Source organism: Arvicanthis niloticus, chromosome 11 (assembly GCF_011762505.2).
Source record: "Arvicanthis niloticus isolate mArvNil1 chromosome 11, mArvNil1.pat.X, whole genome shotgun sequence".
Taxonomy (NCBI): Eukaryota; Metazoa; Chordata; class Mammalia; order Rodentia; family Muridae; genus Arvicanthis; species Arvicanthis niloticus.
In genome coordinates, this window is record NC_047668.1 from 22797406 (window position 1) to 22813053 (window position 15648).

Genomic DNA, 15648 nt, shown 5'->3' on the forward strand with positions numbered 1-15648 from the left:
ATCACATGTATATATGGTGTGCAGAAGGGCAAGATGGCAATGGACTGAACAGTAGCAGAGCACAATGAAATGCATGCAAACATCATGAAGCCCCTAATTTATATAACTTCAGCTTTAAAGCCTGCCTGCACCCACAGGCGTGGCTCAGTTTCCTATTCCAAATGTGAGCGCTCTCAACAAGGTGCTACCAAGGAAGGGTGCCCTTGGATTCTCATTAGAAATTCAGAAACTGTATCTGTGTTCCCCTACTTGACAAATAGCCAGTGCAATCACTGCATCTCTGGCTCATAATTCTGGAGGCTCCCTTGTGTGACCATGCAGATACATGGCTTTTAGTTTCCAACTGTGTAACGGTATACCACTGTGGTACAAAACTGCCTGTCTTATGGCCAAAAATGAAAATTACAGTAAAATACTGGGATCCTACAAGCACTCTAAAGAGTATACCTCTAGTAACCTGAAGATCCCCTGCTAGGCCCTCTTCTTAAAGGTTTAGCACTCAAATGATGGACCAGTTCTTCACCAGGCTGAACTTTTGAGAACATTATAAATCCAAACCACAGGGGCATATAATTATTTTTTGAAGTCAAGCCTTCCTGATGCAAAAATTGTCTTCAAACCTTTGCCAAAATCTCCTCTGTCTATAGCCTTCTTACTGTTCCTTCTTAATCTCTTCTTCAACTCAGCCTTTCTAAGAGTCAGATATCAGAAAAGTGTGGACTTACCAAGGGTTACAGCCAATCCTTTACCCTGACTATCTGTTATAGCCAATTCTAATGTTCTTCAAATGTTTACATTTACTTTCAAATTTTCTGTTTTGCTATCACTGGTTATCTTGCTTCTGTTAATTGATTGATTGATTGATTGATTGGTTCTGTGGACTAGATTTAAACTAGCAAATAAAAGCGGACAAGAATATTCAGTATAAAGTGTATTTACACTGTATTACTGGTAGGAGCAGTTTGCCTTGATTCTTATATCTTCACATTTGAGCCTCACCCGGAGCCTCTGAATTTTCCAAATCCTATTTTCACTGCCTATTCCCTCCTTATTCCTTGGGAGACAGGAACAAATGTCTGCTTGCAGACTTTTCCAGATAGGGAAGTGAGAGCAAACCAAAATAAGGATACTATCAAAAGTCCAACTTGGTAAACTATGAGGTTTTTTTCCTCTTACTTATAGGCATATAGGTGAGGGGTATATACAGGAGCATACATGACTCCGAGACAGCTGTATCACCAAAGCCCAGAGGCCACTCTAGCATAGGCAACAGCTCACAAAGGCTGGGAACCCAGAGTACACTGCACAGCCTATAAGCAGCTGGTCAGATTGGAAAGAATCTTTTCCAGGTGAGCTTGCTTTAGGAAGCTTAGCTGTTCTCTTCCTTTTCTAGGTAGGTCTAATTTTCTGAGAGTATTTCTCATCAGTCTTTACTGCTTATATATCTTTGGGAAAGGAGAGATGTAGAATTTTTAGTAAGTTTTAGACGCTTCCTGAAAACTTTGGAGTTGCTTCCTTCCTGTTATCTTCCCTGCAGGATGGAATGCTTCACACCTCTTCAGAACATCAAGTAGCTGCCTCCCTCAGGATGGAAGTTTGGAAGTTTACCTCAGAGGAAGTTGCTATAGAACATGACTTTTCTTCAAGATTTCTGGCCCGATTTGTTCTGTTTGCTGAGCCATGACTAAGCTCCATAGGTCTTAGGGTGACTACATAAAAGGCCTGGCCTATCCCATGGCATGGCCCATCCCATGGCTCATGGCATTGGGTACCGTGGAATATAGTATAGAAACTGAACCCATGCATGTCAGGCCTACTGGATTATGATTTAGCTGGCCATATATCTCACCATTGTTCTCAGACTTCCTCTATTAGGCATTCTAAATACTGCTGGTTCTTTTGGGAGATAGGAAGGTTTATTTTACAGCCCATACATTTTCCTTGCAATATGCCCTGATGTTGTAAGTTTAAATGTCACACATCTGGAGTTAGGTATGTGTGTGTGTGTGTGTGTGTAGGGGGTTATGCTCTAGTCCTTCGAGTCCCAGGTATCACTTGCCAGCATTAGACATACATAGATGAAGCTTTCATCCAATGACAGTTGTATCACCGTTGTTCTGCCAACTTGCTTATTTGTTGGAAACAAGAAAACCGAGCCCATGAAGTCCACAAGCTTTGTGTGTGTGGGGGGGGGGGGGGGGGCACTAAGGCTAGAGGTCACAAATTTTAAAGAGCATTCCTGTGTAAGCACTGACCATGCACACCAAACAATCTGTTTAATTATGACTAATCCTTCCTGGCTGAAGCATACCATTTTCCTTAAGAACAACTGTCTTTCTCTGGTCTTAGGAAGACAAAGAATATACTTTTACTGAGCAGTAAGCATGCCTTTTACTCACAGCACAAAGGCTTCCCGCTGGGTATTTTGTTTCAAGCCTGGAGTTAACACCCAATATTTGTGGACATGTTTACATCAGTCTGGAATGTTTCAGTGTAAACAGGGCCATACCATTTAGGCAGAAAATGTTCAGGGATGTTGTTGGGGTTGTAGCTCAGCAGTAGAGAGCTTGTCTACATTAACGGCCTAGGTTCCATCCCCACTACTATGAGAAAAGGAAGAAAAGAAGTCTGGGTGGAACTAGAATGTATAAATTGTAACACACATGCATGTGCGCGCGCGCACACACACACACACACACACACACACACACACCACTAAATTAAACCATTGCCTTTAAAATATGGTGAGTTAGGGCAGGGCACCCCCTTGTGGTTATTCACTGGAGTGTGCATTTTAGGATACTAAAAAGGATCCATGTTCCAAGTACTTCTTTGAAATCTAGCACCAGCTTTGTTACATATGTGACTTTGGAGGTAACTATGGGTATAGCAACTGAATGACATAATGAATATACACCCCCATGCCTGCACTCGGGGTATATCAGCTTGGAATGAGTCTGTCCTGTGAAGGAGACAAACGCAGTGACTTTGGAGGACTTTACTGGCTGCTGAACATGGTGCTGGCTGGCGGATGGACTCACTCTTCTTCACTCCCTACTAGCTCAGGGCACTTGGAGCAGATTTTATCCAAGCTTCTCTGCCCATTTTTATAATCCTTCTACATCTCTCATCAACAGAAGCTCTAGCAAATGAGAGATGGCTGACCTCAGTGCCCAGTAGAAACTACTTTCTGAAAGAAGTATCCAAGAAAGCTAAATTAATAAGGGAAATTCAACTCTATATCTAGGTCACCATGGAGATGAAAATGAACAGTTGGTCTTGGAGATGTTCTGACATATCCTTTGAATAGGAAATTCATGCCACTCTTTCAAGAGTAAATTCAGAATCTTTCAGCAATAATATCTGCACCACTGCAAGGAGGCTGAGAAGAGCCTTCTTGGACTACTTCCCTGATGCTATCTAAAAGAACCATCAGCTCTACAGATAGAACTTGGTCTAAAGTGAAAATAGCCCTTAGAGGAAATAGAAGGCAGGTAGATCTCACTAACGTATACATTGGTGATGACATATCTTTCTAGAAGCACCTAGTGTATTCAGCTGAACAATGGTCTCAGAAATTCTAACTATAATGACAGCATACTATTTCTACACAATTACAGTGTTTCATTTATAAAATGGAATCATAGCTTCATTATTAGGCTATTTATAAAGCACAGGCAAGCAAGGTCAGAACAGTCAACACAGTAGGTCCTGCCCCAACCAAACTCCCAAACTTCATTCCTATAAATGGGTATGTTATGTTACCTCTTTGCAAACTACAATCCAAACAGACTTTTCTCTTGACAAAGTAGAGAACCCCCTGGCTTTGACAGTAATACTGTCAGACAAACTACAAATTTTCCATATCTTCCTCTTCATTTCCCAAAGTAAAATAATCTCCACTGTGTCTGCCTCAAGCCTGATGATTGAAGTGGTGTGTGGTGGAGCTACTGAGAGTACATGACGCTATGGAGGTGTAGATTTTCCAAACCCTAGTCCTCACTGTCCCCCATGCAATGTCCAAAGAGTCACTCTATGCATTACCACCTCTCTTCCTGTGGGCTCAGCCGAGTAGTGATGGGTAGTACTGGTTTTTTAGTTTTTTTTTTTTTTTTAACTTCATCAAAAAGGAAAATAAAGACCCAAGAAGACTGTGTGCCATTATGGGATGTGAAACAGGCAGCACTAAGGCATAGTGCCAAGTTGCTCGTGGAAGGAGACAGTTGGGCTACAAGCCATTCTTAAGGCCAAATGTTATACGCATCCCAAGGTCAAAGTACTACACTGTACTTCCAAATACCCCACCTTGGAAGCATTGTACCCTAAGGCTGCTAGTAAGGCTGGTAAGTCCTGATAGCCTCTCAGAAAAGCTACCTACCAACAAAACATTAAAAATGACAAAGTTTAAAAACCTTTCAGGGAAGTTAGACATTTATGTTCAAGAACTGAACGGAGACCCCTTTACCTCCTCAGTGGGAAGGTCTGGTGTCCTGACAGTGTCCTAACATTAGCTAACAGAGGAAGCCACAGAAGAGATCCAAATCTGGGAATTTTTTAAGTAAAAGGGAAAGGCATGGTGGTTAATAACTTACCTGAGAGTCAGGTTCTGACAGGATAACCCAAGGACATCCAATCAATTGCAGACTCAGCTCCCTTCATCTGAACCCATGCGTGAAGCACTGTTAATCACATGGAAAGTGGTAAGGATAAAGCCATCCCATTTTCTCCTTGAGGGCCCCAATACAGCCTCACTTTCCCCTTAAAAGCAATAGAAAAAAAAAAAAAAGATTAGTTATGAAATAAGTATCCTTCCCTTAAGCTTAAGGCTGAGCCAGAGGAAGTCCTGACCTCCTGTTTCCATTTCTGTGGCTCTCCATGATCTTCTATGGGGAGCCACCCTGTTCATTCCATGTTCATTATATGCCTATCACCCCAGATATTGCAGGAGAGAATCTGAGGACATTGCAAAGGAGCATGGTTCACATTCTATCCACCGGGCTCCATCATGTCGGCTTTGATCCTGTGGAATAAAACAGAAGAAATGAAAGAGATGAGAAGAAGAAAAGAAAGGAGAGAGAAGGATGAGGGAAGGGAATGGAAGAGAAGGAAAGGAAAGGCCTCAAACACAGTTCCTGGTTCTGCTAAAATCTGGAGAGCCATATCTCCCAAATTCAACCAGGAGTGTGCACAGCTGCCACCTCATTACTCACTGAATGTAATTGTCTGTTCTCTTCAACCAGGTCAGGCTCTTCTGGACTTGAAAACCTTCACAAATGCTGTGTCTGCTGCCAAGAATACTTCTTTCCCCAGTGTGTCACACACTGGCCATTTCCCAAGTCTCCACTGAACTGTCTCTCAGAAAGACCTTCCCTGAGCAGCCCCTTGCAGCACCTCTTTCTTTCTTCTTGGAATCTACACAAATGTTTGTGTACATGTTGATCCGTTCCTTGTTGTCTTACACACAATGTATTAAACTCTAAGAAGCCAGGAGCCATGCAATCTGGAGCCTAAGATTTAGTAGAAATTTAGTATAGTTTTTTAAAAGAGTATACCTTCTCTAAGCCTCCAGATAGGAGGATATGCATAAGAACTTACCGGGAAAAAAAAAAAAAAAAACAGTGACTTCCAGGCTATCCAGGGTTATATAAACTCTGTCTCAAAAACTCTATGTAGATAGATAGATAGATAGATAGATAGATAGATAGATAGATAGATAGATAGACCCTGCTAAATTTAAAAAGATTAATACTAGTAAATGGCAGTTAAACTGAGGCCACATCTTAGAAGCCTACATGGCAGCATTAGGATTTAAGCTGCTGGTTCCTGCCATCCTCACTCATCTCTGTCCTGGAACTATGCTATAAGTTTTCTGCCTCCAAGTATGTGGTGGTTTGAATAAGCATAAGCCCCATATGTTGGGCTTTAGGGGTTCTGTGTCCGATCCACCACAGGGCTTGGGCCACTCAGGGAGGCAAGACATGGGAGTTTTGACTGTGCTTACCCCACACCCCACCAGGTGGGTGTCAGGCTATGTGAAGCTGCAGGACACTGCTCAGGGCGTGGGGAAGCACAGTGAGGTCCCAGGGACAGCCAGAACTGGCTTGGGGGTCCCCGGACCTGTGACGAGGCCGGGGCTGTCTGGTGCTCAGACTTATGGGCACCCAGGCACCACTGGAAGCTGAGTTGGGGCCTATGGGCTGGATCTAGCCCAAGGCTGAGGGGAGAAGGGGAGAGAAGCTCTCTCACTGGGTTCTTCAGGGATGGAGTCCATGGCTTGGTCGGCTGGCTGCTGGCTTGGCTTGGCTTGGTGGTCATGGCTGGGAGCATAGAGAGGACTAGTACGGGAGGCCAGAAGGCGGCTCTGTCAGCCAAGGCCTTCTCTATGGCTCCCCATAACCGATCTAGATGAAAAGAGGCAGTCCATGATTTTAAGGCTTTTATTGTCATGGCAGTGGATGAGAAAAAATTGTACCTCATTTTCTCATGGTGGGCCTGAGGTTAAATACCTTTTGCAGGGAGGAGTGTCTGAGAAGGAAAGCATAATTGGCTAAGCCCTTCTGGCCTTTAGGTATCTCATTAATCTGGAGATTTGTCTTGAGGCTAAGTGGCCTGTGGTCACATCCTCTACCTGTGGAGGGACTAGGGGTGTTGCCCTTACATGACTAAAGGACACAAATCTATACAGACCTCGTGTCAGGAGCCTAGACTCTGGGAGCATGGCATTCCCTCAGGGTCATCGGGATCATCAGAGGTTTCCAGCATGTGCTCAACCAGAAACCAGGCTGCCTTTCACGGTCCTACACCTATATAGATTCATATATTTGAATGTTTAGCCACCAGGGAGTAGAACTATTTTAAAGGACTAGGATTAAGAAGTGTGGCCTTGTTAGAGGAAGTGTGTCACTGGGGATGGGCTTTAAAGCCTTTGGTCTCTCAGTCTGCAAATCCGGATGCAGCTATTGCTCCAGAACCATGCTCCTTCTCATGGTGAAAATGGATTAAACCTCTGAAACTGTAAGCAAGTCCCCAATTAAATGCTTTCTTTGATAAGAGTTGCTGAATCTCAATGATATCCACATACCTAAGAGTGATGTGTGTTCATGGATTAAATGGATATATGAATAGAATGTGCTAGCAAAGTGTTTCCAATTTTCTCTCAACTTAAGTAAAAATGAACTTTGAGTTCCTGTCTTTTTATACATACCTTCCTTTGACAATCTCTACATAAATACTGATTTTTAAAAATATTTTCCCTTGAACAAACCTCTCTTGAGTAATATGTACATGGCTTTGCATATGTACATCACCATATGTGCACATACAGTAGAGGAACCATTGCTGTCTCATTCAGTGTTAGAGAGTAGTACTTATTACAAAATGAAACTCACTTCAGAGATTGTACTGAAGATTAAGTGAAATGCTTTATGTTAAATTCTTAGCAATGTGACAGCATACTGTAAGCATTCAATGCATGTTAACTTTATCACAGCGGTACTTACACATTTGGCTATAAAATGTCAGAACAGAATGAATCTGAAAGATTATTAAAACTACAGACACCTAGGAGCACGTATCTCTAACTTGTCACTTAAAAGAGTGTGGGGGTATAAGGTACTAGAAACAGAAGCCCATTATATAAGAACCTGAACAATGATGACACAGATGACATCATCATGTGTGTTGCTGGCAGTGGGGATGATCTCTTTATGTGAAAATAAAGAATCTTAGCAGCATATGTGCAGTCCAAGACCCAGAAATGACCTGGGTAGAATGTTCTGAACACTAATAGGTAGATGTCCAAGTCATTTAAGAAGAATTTCTCTTTTCTTTGATTTAGGGGCTGTCTTAGTTAGGGTTTCCATTGCTGTGAAGAGGCACCATGACCATGGCAACTCTTATAAAGAAAAAACATTTCATTGGGTCCAGCTTACAGAGATTCAGTCCATTCTCATCATGGCAGGAAGCATGGTGGCATTCAGGCAGACATGATGTTGGAAGATCTAAGAGTTCTACATCTTGATCTGCAGTCAGCCAGGAGGAGACTCTCTTTTGCAGGCAGCAAAGAGGAAGTTCTACTCCTCACTGGGCAGAGTTTGAACATAGAAACTCAAAGCCCACCCCACTGTGACACACTTCCTCCAACAAGGCCACAATTATTCCAAATAGGCCACACCTCCTAATATAGTGTCATTCCCTGTGAACCAAGCATGCAAGCACATGAATCTATGTGGAACAAACCTATTTAAACCAAGGGCCCATTGGGAAACTTACACCCCACATGTTTTCATTCCTTCTAATTACCTCTAAAAAGATAAGGAAACCACCATTAGTCAGTAGCAGGAAAATTTGCTTTCTTCAGATAGACCAAAAACAGGCTTATGAGAAACATTATTGCTAGGTATGACATTTAGATGAGTTTTATGACAAACTAAGAGTCTGATTTGTGAGGATCTTATGGGTAGGCTGAATGGTACTTGCTTCACAGGTGCTCTTCCTAACCCATGGTACCTATAAGAACCTATGTGCTGCTTACATGGCCAAAAAGATTTGCACATATGGTTAGGGATCTTGAGACAGGTTAGAATAGGTTATTTAAATGAGCCCACTAAACACAGTGAACTTTATAAGAGGGGAACAGAACTGTTAGAATCAAGAAAGGTGAAGATTCAGGAAAGGTGCCTTGGTGATGGAGAGAGGTGAGGAGGAAAAGAAAGAGGAAGGTATAGAAAGAGATAGAGAACTAAAGAGAGAGGGAGAAGAAGAATGAGAACTAATTCCTAGATGAGGATGAAGGGAATGGCTACCAGACAATAAATGCAGATGACCTGCAGGAATTCTGAATAACATAACACGAACATAGGACTCTCCTAGAGCATCCAGAAGAAATGCAGCCTTGCTCATGCTTTGACTTTGAGAAAACAACAACAATAAAAATACACTTGTGAAGGGGTTTACAAGAGGGCTCACTGGATAAAGCACTTGCTGTACAAGTGTGAGAACCATAGATCATATCCTCAGCGCCCATAAAACCCAGATTGGCATAACTATATCATCTGAAATCCAAGTCCTCAAAGGGGATCAGTAGGACAAGCCGGCTAGTTGGCTTAGTTGGCATTGACAAGCTCCAGGTACAATGAGAAACCCTGTCTCAATAAAGTAGAAAGCAACTGATGAAGCCATCAGGACAGCACACACATGCACATGCACACGCACACACAATCATTGTCATCTACATACACACACACATTCACTGAGACTTCAAACACATGTATGTACACTACCCAGAATAATTTTGTGTTGGTTTAATCTACTACATTATTAGTAAGTTGTTACATTGACAATAGAAAACTATCAAAGTCCGTAACCTCTAAGGTGATGAATATAAGCCCTCAGAAGGGATTTCCCACAAGGGGGCAGTGTAGGAAGAAGTTGTTATCTCTCCAAAACTAGGGAGACATCTTGTCTAAATGGACATGATGCTCTTCATATTCAGCCTTTACATGTGATGGGCTTAAGGGGCTGCACAAAGTTTATCCACAACGGTACAAGATCATGTCTCTTGCCTCCATATGAGATCAGTGGGGATTTTTTCATTTTTACGTTTGTCTATTTCAGTATGCACATCCAGATGCTCCAGTGGAGCATTGGACATGAAGCCACTGGGTTCACTGGGTTCACTCTGCCACTAGAAAAGCTTTGAGCCTGAGTCTCAATGTAGTACCAAGAGTTATCCCCACATTTTTATGACAATGAAATCTCAGAAGAGACCACACTTAGTTGATTGATTGTGAGAAACCAGACACTTCAATAATAAACACCGTCAGAATCCCTTCCTGGCACAGTTGAAGTGAGGAAACTGGAATTACATTATCTAGTGAAATATGATGATTTTAATATATGACAGTTCTTACAGAGGTGGCAGCTCGAAGGAAGGTGTTTTGTATTGTTTTGATTTAATTTGATTCATTTTCTTTTGCAGCTTTGCTTCCAGGAAGGCTGAGGATATAGAAGCAGAAAGTTCAGGAAGGGAAGGAGGCGGGAAAGACAAAGAAGAAGCACACAAACATATAAGCAAACATGAAAGAGACAGGTTTTAAGCTCTAGACGCCTCCTCACCTTCACCAGGTATCAAGAGCAAATATCACTCTTGACTTTGAGTCTCAAACGACCATCTTTTCAAAGACACACCCTATTGCAGAAGGGACAGTTGAACAGTGGGATGCTATTGAATTCTGAGTCTGTGCTAGTGGAGTTCTGAAGAGTGTTAAAGGTGAGAGCTGTATGTGGTGTTTCAGATCCATCACATCAACCCAGATGTGGACTGAATATGTCACTCAGATTGGTCCTAAAGGAATGAAAATTAAACTGCTGACAAAATGAACATATCAAATTGTAGGAAGCTATTTAATGTGCTCAAGCTTGTCCCTACCTTTGAGGGATTTTAATGAGAGTCTGTCTTCTAGCTGTTTTTTTTCTCTTATCTAATGAGCAATTTATTAGCCAGGATTAACACAGCATTTAACACAGGATGTATTGTAAGCATCTCTGTTTTCTCTTTTCTTTTAAATTCCTCCTTGCATCTTCAATTCCCTGAGACATGACAACCAGACTATAGAGCCTCCCTCTGCATGAAGTTGCAGTTGGTTTCCATCTGGTCTTCCCTCCGCCGCCCCATGTATCCCACCATTATATCCTCCTTTCTTCCTCCACACCCCGGACTTCTTAGGAAAAAGACTGACTTCCCTCCTGAGATATTTTTGCAGCATTGTGAGCAAGATAAAGAGTGAAGAGGGGAGATACAGGGGAGGATAGAAAACCTGGGGTGTAGAATATAAAGAGATAGCGAAAGAATAAGGAGAGGAAGAGTGGTAGGAGAGGCAGAAGGAAACATGGCAAGAAGCCATGTGGCCAGGCAAAGGCAGAGACGGCCGGCCAAGCACTTCTGGCTGCTCTCTGATAGGTCTGCTGTGTTAATGGTTCCGACAAGCTGAAAACAGGCCCGTGGAAAGTCGTAACATTCACCAAACCCTTGACAGCCACTATTCTTCACAGAGGCTGTGAACAATTGCCTGCCTGCCAGTGTCTGACTGAAATAATAGCTGTACCTACAGGATCATTTGGAAGACAGATGGTGGAGGAAACCCCATTTATCTGCCAGCAGCCGTCTCATAATTCTCGGTGTCTTGTCAAGCCAGGGTGGGAAATATCAATGTAGCCTTGCTAATTAGCCGTGTTCATTAGGTCTGTGTTGGTTTAAAGGCAGGACCCCACCCACCTCTGTCTTGCTCTCCATCTGGTTTACTCGCCCGACTGTCAATGCCTAGTCCAGGTGTTTTCAGAAAGCTCTGTGATACCTTTAGCAAAAAGCAGGTCTGCAAAGCCTGAAAGCTTCGATGTTGTCTAGGTGGGAGTTTATTTCTCATTTATTCACTGCCTTTCTAGTTCCTTCTTGCAGCTACGCATAAGAAGCCCCCTGTCTCTGCTGCTATTTATTGCTTCCTTGCTTCTGGGTCACCCTGTACTCATATTTCAAAGGCCATATTTCTTTCCCTCTCCGGCGCTGAGTTGCTCTTCTCTAAAGTGGCGGACACTTATCTTACCATTTTTATAGCATGAATTAAGCCAACTATTTCCAGCCCCTGCAATGCTATGTTTGTAAACATAGAGAATGATGAGGAGCTTCACAGCCTTTCAGGACATCTGAGATCCTTGGCTGTTATTCAAGAGCACTTTCTAAGAATTCAAAAAGAGGGTATAAAGAAGAGTGAGACCAGGGGACGAAAGCCCTTAGAGGAAGGCCCAGGTTTATGAGCATTTCCCTGTGCAGAAAAAATAAGCATCTGTGCTCACTTTCACATTCCACTTACCATCTTGAAGTTCTTCATAATTTTTCAACAATACCCCAAACTGTCATTGTGTATTGAGTCTGCTATGGCAGGTTCTGCTACAACTGGTTGGATAAAGGGCAGAGCAATTAGTTAATAAGGTCAAAGTGAGAGGATAGAAATCTCAAAAGTTTCTAGAACCTGAAGGAAGCAAAGCACATTTGATCAGGGAAACATAAACATCAAATGCTATTAGTGTCGGAGAGAGGGTTGCTTTCTGTTTTATTTTATTGTGTTACTTTATTTTATCTTATTTGGAACTTTTATGATGCTGAGAAACACCAGTCCTCATATATGTTACATAAGTGTACCTCTGAGCACATTCTCAGCCTGAAGCAGTCTGATTTTGACTCACTGATAAAAGAATGTACAATCCTGAAGAACGAAGGCAGACACCACATGGTTGTAAATTCTCCAAGGCAGTGTTTTTCAGCAGTGATACTTCTTGGGAGAAAATTGCTGGCATTCATTGTAGGACAAATTTCCCTATATACCAATTACACTGAAACATCAACCAGCGAACTAGAAAGATTTGTGAGAAATAATACTGCAACATAAGTGGGAAACTTCTGGGGAAAATATTAAATGTCAGACTGAAGAAAATACAAAAATGGCTGAGCATTGGGTAGAGAGAAACTGTTGGAAATCTAGCTACCCATGAAAGAAAATATTCCTCCTGAATCCATTTGTCCATTTGTTCACAAGGTTTGTGCAATTTTAATTCACTCCCATCAACTGGTGTGGCATGGACCTATCCCACTATGGTCTTTCCTCTCACTGCCTCTCCCACCCTACTGTTGTATGACAAGACTTCCTGGAGAGATGCAACCTACTTATCAGTCACCCTAGAGAGGGAAACCACAACAGATCAAGTAATGATATTCACTGAGTTACTAACAGGAGTGGAGGTGAGGTGGTACCTTACAAAGGGCAGTGATGACTGAAAGGCAGCAGCAGCATCAAAGAAGCTCATTCCAGCACTATCAGTGTCTCACGGAAGCTGCCAGCATGGAGCTCTCTGGAGAGCATGCAAGCAGCTCCACAGTCAGACATTGTTCGCACTGCAGATCGCTAGTTACTCTTTTCTCCTAGGAGATGTTTACTCATTTTTAGTTTGCTAGGGTGGGGTCATCAGAGAATCTTTCAAGTTTCTGTTCTCCTAGACTACTGACCTTTTGTTTACATCCAGAATGTCATGAACTTCTCTCTACCTTCTGGGAAGAATGGCTCAAGAGAAGAAAATGTTTCTCTTAGGAGAAATCTGCCATACAAACATCCACAAAGTCACAGAATGGAAAATGTCACCTGCTATCCTCAACTTTGGCCCTGCAGCTTCCTTAACTCCCTTACATTCAACTTGTAGCTTGTACAGCCCATCTTATTAAACATGCCAAGGAATCCATAGCTCTAACCTTTCCTAAAATGTTTTAGTGACTAACACCACCATGCACCTGTCTATGGCAGGAGCTAGGGTCTTAATAAGGTAAATGAGTTCATTAGTGTAGACCCTAAGGTAATACAACTGCTGGGTTCTGTAAGAAAGCACACTGAGCAAGCCATGAGAAGCAAGCCAGTAATCAGCAATGCTCCATGGCCTCTACATCAGCTCCTGCCTCCAAGTTTCTATTTAAGTTCCTATCCTGACTTCCTTTGATGATGAACAGTGATAGGAAACTGAAGCCAAATAAACTCTTTCTTCATCAACTTCCTCTTTGGTCATGGTATTTCACAAAATGATAGAAAGCCTAACTGAGACAGTACTGGCATAAAAATAGACACACTGATCAATATAATAAAAGAGAGAGCCCGGGCATAAGGGTATGCAACTATAGCTCCTTGATTTTTGACAAAATGTCAGAAATATATGTTGGCAAAAAGGTGGTCTCTTCAACAAAGAGTGCTGAGAAAACTGGATAGTCACATGTAGGAGAATGAAGCTAGATCCCTAGCTCTCACCCTGCAGAAAAATAAATGCTGAATAATCAAATGTAAGGCCCAGAACTCTAAAGTCATTAGAGAAAATGGAGGAAACACATTTTAAAATACAAGTATATGAAAGGACTTTCTGAACTGGATTCCAATTGTTCAGGATAAAAGACCAACAACTAATAAATGGGACTATATGACATTAAAAAGTTTCTGCATAGCAAATATAACAGTTAATCAAGTTAAAAGACAGCCTACATAATGCGAGAAAAAATATTTTCTACTTATGCATCTGACTGGGGATTAATATCTAACATCGACCACATAGAGGTAGACAATACTAAACAACCAGAAACTAAACCCAGTCAATAAATAGACTAAGGGAATGAGCAAAGAATTCTCAAGCAGATGAAGTACAAATCGCCAGTAAGAAATGAAAAAAAAAAAAAGGTGTACAACCTCATTAGCCATCTGAGAAATGAAAATTACAGCTTTATGGAGACTTTGTCTTACACCAGTCAGAATGTCAGTTATTATGAAATAAAATTACAGCAAATTGTGGAAAGAAGGTTATTTCCTGAATAGTGGCCAAACCCTTTCAGGCATCCATGAACAGGAGCCTGGATGAAGCAGCCATGGCTTCCCACGATGCTGGAGCAACGAAGGTGGGAACTGGGCAAGAGATGCAGTAGAGAGAATGTGTTTCATCATGACACATGAAATGTGAGATCATCTCAGAACACTGGCAGCATCTTGAAGCTCTGTGATGTATGTAAGGACTTTAAAGACTCTGATAAACATATCTATATGTTTAATACATAATATAGAAACTTTCTCATTACATAATGGGTCAATTTCTGTATCATTTTTGCCCAATCATGTAAAAATTATTCAACATTTTGCTATAATAATGAACAATATCTTTATCCTCAAATAATTCATTAAAACCCAGAACTAATACACAAAGGAAAGAACCATAAAAATACATACAAAATTAACTGTTGCCCCAGGATTAAAATATCATCACACCCAGTGGAAATTCCAGTGCCTTAAAAGTTGATTTATCCATTAAAAGCTATTTTCTTAATATCTGACTCTAGTGTACTCGAGCCTGATATAGCAAGGTATATGGCCTATGTTGCTCTCTTCCTTGAAAGTCATTTCCTGTGTACTCCTCTCTCAGAAATGTAATGCATCACTGACGTTGCTCTGGGTTATGGCGCACTCATTTTTAATTATATTAAATTATTGGAAATTGGAAGCAGATGGACACTTGTCCCACTCTGTCCCTTGTAATTAGATAGTGGTGATTAATGCTTCCATGGGGTTTTCCTCTTCACTGCCAAATGAAAGAGCACTCCAATGGGGCTCCTCAAAGCATCTGAGAACCAATGGCCTGTCACTTCCTCCTTGGCATTTACTCATAGATACTGAAAAAAACAGGAGTCAAATTATCTTTGTCTCTTTGGTTTTCCTTTAATGGTTTTGCCACTTGACTTTGCTTTTTGGCAGGATTTGAAACAGAGTAAAGGGGATGTTGTATAATGCCTGGCTGAATTTTACTTCCTAAAAACAGCCTAACTGGGGAGAAAGTAAGCATGATAACTGTACAAAAGTGCTGCGCTGTGACACTCAGCTTCTCACTTCTTCCAAAGTGATCACAAGGAACAGCATGGAGACTGACAAACCCTTATTTGAATCCTAACCCAATGGGGAATTACTGAAAGCGGTGGTGTGCTGCTAAGTGCTTAATAAATGTATCTCAAAGTAAATAAAGTACTTAACTAAACATCTTGATTTTTAACATGTGTCAATTTCTGTGCTGTAAATTGTTTTC